The sequence below is a fragment of the Leguminivora glycinivorella genome, chromosome 14 (assembly GCF_023078275.1).
Source record: "Leguminivora glycinivorella isolate SPB_JAAS2020 chromosome 14, LegGlyc_1.1, whole genome shotgun sequence".
NCBI classification, from domain to species: domain Eukaryota; kingdom Metazoa; phylum Arthropoda; class Insecta; order Lepidoptera; family Tortricidae; genus Leguminivora; species Leguminivora glycinivorella.
Genome location: NC_062984.1, coordinates 14,768,832 through 14,776,222, shown reverse-complemented (window position 1 = coordinate 14,776,222; position 7,391 = coordinate 14,768,832). Strand labels below are relative to the sequence as shown.

At 36.9% G+C, this 7,391-nt stretch overlaps 1 protein-coding gene across 2 annotated transcripts in view; it reads left to right on the top strand.

The window, feature by feature from the left end:
• The first annotated feature begins 4,706 nt into the window (after positions 1 to 4,706).
• Positions 4,707 to 7,391, top strand: part of LOC125233139 (phospholipid-transporting ATPase ABCA3-like) — a 46,508-nt gene continuing 43,823 nt past the window's right edge. For both annotated transcript variants that reach the window (XR_007177829.1, XM_048139012.1), the window contains exon 1: positions 4,707 to 5,388. The gene's annotated coding sequence lies outside the window, so the exon portion shown is untranslated. The remainder of the gene's footprint in view (positions 5,389 to 7,391) is intronic.

The following is a 7,391-nucleotide window of genomic DNA, read 5'->3' as shown; positions in this document are numbered from 1 at the left end:
TTATTGCTTTAATTTAGACTGGAGTTAAAACCTTACTTTAATGGCTCACTGACTCAAAAGGAAGCAGGGCCTCCGACACGAGAGATTTCCACTCTTCCCTATTCTGTGCTACCACAGTATAAGGACGACTAAGTAGTTAATATCCGGGAGCGGCGACGCTAACGGTATTTGGGTCTACCGCACGCGCCGCTCGCAATACGGCAGCACGGCCCGTACTGACGCGACCGGCATCCTCTGGTTCCGCATGTACTCGCTGCACTTCGCTGTGTGCGAGCGCTACTCAAGAACAAACCGTGCGGCGCAAAATTTGTTAGAAGAATTATTACTGGTTTTATACTATGGTGCTACAGAATATTGCACGAGGCAGTGCCTCGCGAGGCGTGCGGCCAGTGTGAACCCGGATAATTACGAGAAAATGTTTTTATGTTAAGCGACAATGTAGTACCTTCTTACTTGAAAACGTCTGTGTACATGTCATAAGTTGATAAGTACTACATAGGCGTATTATAGTGGAGATGGAGACAGCACATCGGGAGCTTCAATTGTGGTTGACGAGAGGTTTCAATAAAACACGATGTTCATCTCACGATATTTAATGGACAAATTGATTACATAACACAAGTTACGTTTCTAATCTTAGACAAACCACTGGAATAGACCCGGGACCACGCAGGACCGCCTATTGGAACACTAGTGTACTTCAATAAGGGTAGTTAACTATTAATCAAATCAGCTCCTTTTATTCGAACTGTCAAAACGTTTGTTATTATTCTGTACGATTTATATAATAGAAATTGTATCTAAAAATGACTTAAACAAAAAAATAATCAATGATATCGATCAAAAATATAATTTAATAATATTTGAAATAATAAAACAACTGAAAGATTCTACTGTACTTTAATGAAAGTTTGAAATGATCATGCTATGATTAATCGTTATCGACTCTCCTCGTGCTTACGCTAAGAAATCTATGTTGATTCATTCACAGAAAGATAAAATAAGTATGTGATGCGGTGACTCACATATATTATTTTCTTACAGACAGTTTGCTCGTAATCTGAAGATTCGAATTATTTCGTAACAGTAACTATTTATACAAGGTGACTTACATCTTAGTTTATGATTGATTGGTGGTTTCTCTATACATGAGATGTTCAACCTTATGTTAAACTAAATAACGTCAAAGACGTTGCCCAAAAATATGATCTTGATGCTTTATCAAAGCCCTGAAATACATCTGTCTCAACTATTAACAGGGCAAACTTTAAACGAAGTGTAGGGGGTGCGTGGCAACAGGTCTTGGGGGCGCTAGACGATTGAGGGACACTGGTACATATACATAATTGTACGATTTCTTAGATTCAATGCCACATAAATGATCCAGGTATAAGATACACCGCATACTACTATCGGCACGTCAATTTAGCATAATTTTAAATTTGAGGTACAGTTTTAATGTTTATACCATATCTGTAGGCCTAGCACATGATGACCGCGGGAGTATGTCGCCGCGAGATAGATGACACGTCTTTGTCTAATTGTATTAATGACATAAGGACAGGTAGTCTATCTCGCGGCGACATACTCCCGCGGCCATCATGTGCTAGGCCTGCTGACCAACAAAAGGGACCGAGGGACGACATAAGTCAATTCTTTCATATAAACATTTTACACTAATCGCTAATCATAATATTTATTCTAGTAGATTCTACTCAACTCAAGAACTATTAGCGGTGTTAGGAGCAGGTGTCTAAGCAATCGTTTAAGCACCACCGTGTTTAGTTTTTAGAGGAACCCTGTCGAAGATATCTGTGTTCACATTTAAATTGAAAATGAAGTGTTGGTTTAAAGTACCTACCTATAAGTATTTTTAAAAAATGTATGAAAGCCGTGTAGTGAAGTTATAGTTTTGAGCATTGCCACGATAGTTAAAATTATCTTCAAACCAAAGAGCTTTCAGAAAGATTAAAAAAGACTAAGCTTGCTAAGCATGAATTGAGAATTTTAATAAGATAAAGAAGTTTGCAACTTAAACAAGGTAAAACCTTTGGGTAAAACTACAACGAATGCCAATCAATGCCAATATATCGAACTTGACGTTGCTAGTCAAGGTGACAGAATCTCTGTTTTAAAACGTAAATAAATAACATACTTATAACATAACATAATTTAGAACACATTTAATAAAAAAAATACTGCGCAAAATTTGTCGTGCATTGTTTAGACTTTCAATTGAACTACATTAGAAACTATGTACAGTCAACAATATGTATTATTCGCCTACCACCTTTGCGTGTAGAGATAGACTCCTATACTGGGTGCCACTTCTCTGTAGCTGACTCTACTCCAGACCACAGAACTAAATCAAGATAGAAGGAAAAAGTGTATCTACTTCGCGTGCGGAAAAGTTAAATAGCGAGCGACATTGTTCGCCGCGCAAGTCAGTCTGCTCTCGACCGCTGCCCGCGAGTGACATACAGTGAAAAATACAAAATGGGTCGGTATTCGATAATTAACTGTTCAAACACCACCAATAAAAGCAAGAGTGTTAAACAAAGTGTTTCCTATCATCGGTAAGTACCATTTGTCCTAAAATATTTTTTATTAAATAAAAAACACGATTTTCCTATTTTTATCATCAAATTATTAGCTGACGTACGGCCGTCAAACTAGTTTTCCATTGCGGCTTTAATTTGACGAGTCCGACTTGGCGTGCGTTTAAAACAAGCGATATAAAAATAGGCTATTCAAACTGTCGAGACAAAGTGAAGGTAGATTTGTTATTTTGTCCGTCGAACTCACGTCGAACTTAAGAATAGTGGTGCACCACGGAACTAAATCGTCATGTATGCTGCGATTTCCTTATTCGATTTAAATCGATTTTGCGAAGCAGTGGAAATTATAATTATGTTTTTATATTGTTATGAACCTATACATATAAAGTACGAGTGAAAAGTAAATTTAACTTTAAAATAGGTTACAGTTACGGTATTAACGTTGAATTTGTGGTCGGCAGAAAAACAAATACAAACATAATACGCTCTATATTTATTATGAATAAAAATAACTCTAAAAATGTGTTAATGGTTAATTATATTTATATATTACTAAAAGTTGTAACAAATAACATGAGGATAATGAAGTGAGTACATGGTCGATTTTCTTAAAAATATTACGAAATATTAACTAGTATTAATACCTACCTACTAAAATCTTTGTTCCTGGCCTTAGGCAAATTATATACCTACTAGTGAATTGTTTGTCATCACACGAATACAGTTATATACTTACTTCATTTCACAACGAAGATGAACATCCGATATTTTTAACTTCGGTGGGCATCCCGCAAGCAACCTCCACAATCGATCGAATGGGTTACGCGGCGACAACGTTCCCATCACTAAAGTACACTCGTGACGTCATATATAGGCTCGACACAAAATCGTTACACGCTCGGTTTCGCTGTTAATCGCCGAGCATTTCATACTCTATTATGTTTACAGCCTATCTTGATATAGTTCTGTGATTCTAGATAAGAGCTTTCAATGAAATACCATATTCATATCACAGATTTTACTGGACGAAACTGATTACACACCATAGAATACATTCAGCCGCTCAGGCGGTTACTCCAAGCAAACTGCCGGCTTTGGTTCAGGAACCCACTAACACCATATCGCCTCCCACCATCTCCCCTGCAGCTCGAATGACAGCCTTCCGCAATCAGTTCTTTTAGACAGCAGCGTCATCTATGCCATTTTGATAGTCCGAATCGAATACCAGCTAGGTTGTACCAAGTCGTAAAACCCTTGTTTGTTCTATTTGTAAAATATTGCGTGCTAAAAGTGTCTTAGACCATATTCTCGTTTTCCGACACATAATATTATAGGATTCTGATTGACGAAGCCCCACGGCAAGCTCTAGAAGGCTTGTGTTGTGGGGTGAGTAAGTACCTACTCAGACTACGATACACAGTATAATATAATAAAATTAAAATAAATAAAATTAAATTTGTTTATTTCCGAGAAAATACAGTCAAGTAACTCAAGTATACAATTAAACTGACCTCCACACTAGGCAGATGCCTGTCCCGTGGAGGAGATGATTCAGGCTTAGATATCAATTAAAATAATATTATAACTTCTTACATATAAAAAGAAAGACAAAAAAACAATAGAGGTAAAAATTACTAAGTGGTAACCAGCACTTAATAGTTATTTGTTTTACAAGGGGGCAAAGTAGTTGTTTAACCGCACCTGCCAATATTGATACCTGAGCAAGCGAAAGATTCCAATATTGAACCGCGAGCGTAGCGAGTGGTTCAAAAAGTGGAATCTTGAACGTTGCGAGGGTATCAAGGCACGAAGGTTAAACAAACTTTGCCACCGAGTGAAACACAAAATTTTTCACCACACCAACACGAACAAAATACTAACTATAAAACATCAAACTAAATTAAATCCATCAATTTATTCAATATTTATGATTCAAAATCATCATTTACAGGTAAAATCTAGCAGCCAGATTAAGAAATCGAGTTAAAATTTGTATGAAATGACTTTGCCTCCTTGTGGATAAAATGCAATTTTGCTATCTGTTTTCGAATAGCAAAGAAAGCCTTTACCAGTTGGTGCGGTGAAAAGTTTATTATATAATACTTAACTACATATAATATATAATACTTAACTATAGGTACCTACATAGAAAACATCCACGCCGCAGGAACAAAATATCTGTGCTCATCACGAAAATCAATGTTTTACGTTGCATCGATTTTTTTTTCGCAGCCGGCGCCCGACATGCTTAAAACAACCCTGACTGAGAAGCAAAAGATTGTATATTGATCTCCTTGTTCGTTTAGATAAAGTTGTACTAAGTTGATTGATATTTATTTTGACTGCATAAGATGCAACGTAATCAGATAAAATGTTATTGTTATTACAGTACTTAGATGCAAACAATATGGTTATATGTGTATACGCAACATCTCTAAAGTGCAAATACTTCTGTTTACTTTAGAATCTGCAACGGAATTGTTAGATACATAGGTACGAGCTAGATATTTTACTATTGAAGAGCATCTATTTGCGACGGTGTTTAATCACAGGTTAAGGTAGATAACGGGTGGATATTTGAAATAATCGTCATAGACATTAATCAGTCGTTATCACTACGGGAATTTATCAGCGAAGCCGCGAATAGTCCTTTCCTAGCCATTGTTCGCTTTAGTTCGCATTCACGCACCGACATTACTATAATCATTTTATTTATTTAAGTTTTAAATATGAAAAATGTTTAATTTGTGACTAATTGTAAAAGTGTATTGAAAAAGTGCAGTTGAACAAAATAGTGATACCTACATTTTTAGGGATACCCCATTAGCAGGTAAGAGCTTTTAATAAAATGCTAGATTAAAAAATGGGTAGGAGTTTTTTTTAAATTCGTTTACATATTAACATAATGTAGAAACCATCAATATAAATTAATACATAGTAGGTACCCAGTATTCGCTATCAAACGATCTAAACAACTTATTGATATGAATTGCTAATTATCAATTTATTGTGCTTTGACATCTACTTCTGTGACATAATTTAAATATATTTAGGCACAATGTATAAGAGACCCAAAATATTTTTGTCAATTTCAGATAATAAAAATATTTAATATACTATGTTACATACGTAATGTATGCTTAGCTACATAAAAAGTAGAGACGTTTAGATTGTAATAGACTAATAACTAAGTTTGATTTTGCATACAAAATTAAAGATTTATTAGATTGTATTTTATTTTGCAATACGCACTAGTGGTTGAAGCTAGGAACACACTACGCGGACGTCCGTCGTAAATCGACCGCGGACGGGAATCTGGACAATGAAATTACACATAACCGTGCAAACTATCGGTCGACGGACGTGGACGTGGCCTTGAGCGCACGGACGTCCGATCGAAATCTGGCTCTCTGGATGTTTTGTTCCGTGCACACTGATAGGTCGCGGTCGCGGTCGTTTTACGACGGACGTCCGCGTAGTGTGTTCCTAGCTTGACCCTAGTCTAGTGGTTGCCTGTTGACAGTTGCCTGAGCTCCGACTAACGTAACAAAAGATGCCAAATTCGGAACCCACTTCTTATAACCGTCCTAAAAGGGGGCTTAAAATATTATCGCTGCTTACGACATGATTGATTATCGCAAGTTGCAATCAGGGCACAGGCACTTTGTCTCCAAGGTTATAGAAGTTATTATTTATTTTCACCACACCGACTGGTCAAGGCTCTCTAAACTATATGAGAAATTTGTATTTTATCAACAAGTTGGAAAACAGTTAAATAGTTATTATACAAGGTTATTATACAACTTTGCCCAAGTTGTATTTTAACGCCGAGTGTGGAATTGAAAAACGAGCAAGGGAAAGGATTCTATAGTTGAACCACGAGCGAAGCGAGTGGTTCGAGAATAGAATCCTGAACTTGCGAGTTTTTTAACACACGAGAAGTAAAATACTTTTGCACCCGAGTGTAACACAAAACTTTTCCCCTTACTATAGCGAGGAAACTACAACGCAAAAAATGCGTTTATAACTGCTTCCACAAGTGGTAAATCATCTTTATTACTAGATTCACCTACTTATATCAATTTTAAAGCAGTTAATTTGACTTTATTCAAGGTCAAATTACTTTACCCACTTGTGGATAAAATGCGTTTTTACCCGCTGGTATTAAAGGACAAAACACGTGTTTCCGAGCTAGTGACGGGAAAATAATGTTAATTAATCGCGTTCGACCTGTGTGTGACTTTAAATATGTGTACAAAGCGCGAGAACTTAAAGTGGTTTATACCTAGTTAGCATTTTCTTCGTGTTGGTGTGGTAAAAATGTTTGTGTTTTATTCGGTGGCAGAATTTGTTTAATCTTCGTGCCTTGAGAGCCTCGCAACGCTCAAGATTCCGCTTTTTGGAATCTCTCGCTTGCTCGGATATCAATATTCAATTCAAATTTAATTCAATAATTTTTATTTCGAAAAAAATCCATAGTGTTAGTGTACATTCCCTTAAACCTATGTTAGTTACATTTACATATTATTTATTACATCTAAAAAACTATAATAAATTATACCCCACCTCTCCCTCTCCTCTCTCGGCCTCTGGATTCCATATGTACACTATCCCAGTGTCTCCAGATAGCACAAGCAGGCGATTCCAACACTAGGCGCACAAGGCTGTTGGAGCTGTCTCGCACGCGACGCATCAGGGAGGCAGTTCTTTTGCGTATTATAGCTCCGAAACTGTCAGTGCGGGACTCAGCGAACATGCCTGACGCACTGCAATAACGAGGCAGTCCCAACAGCATCCTGAACCCATTGTTGTACTGGATACGCAGGGCACTGA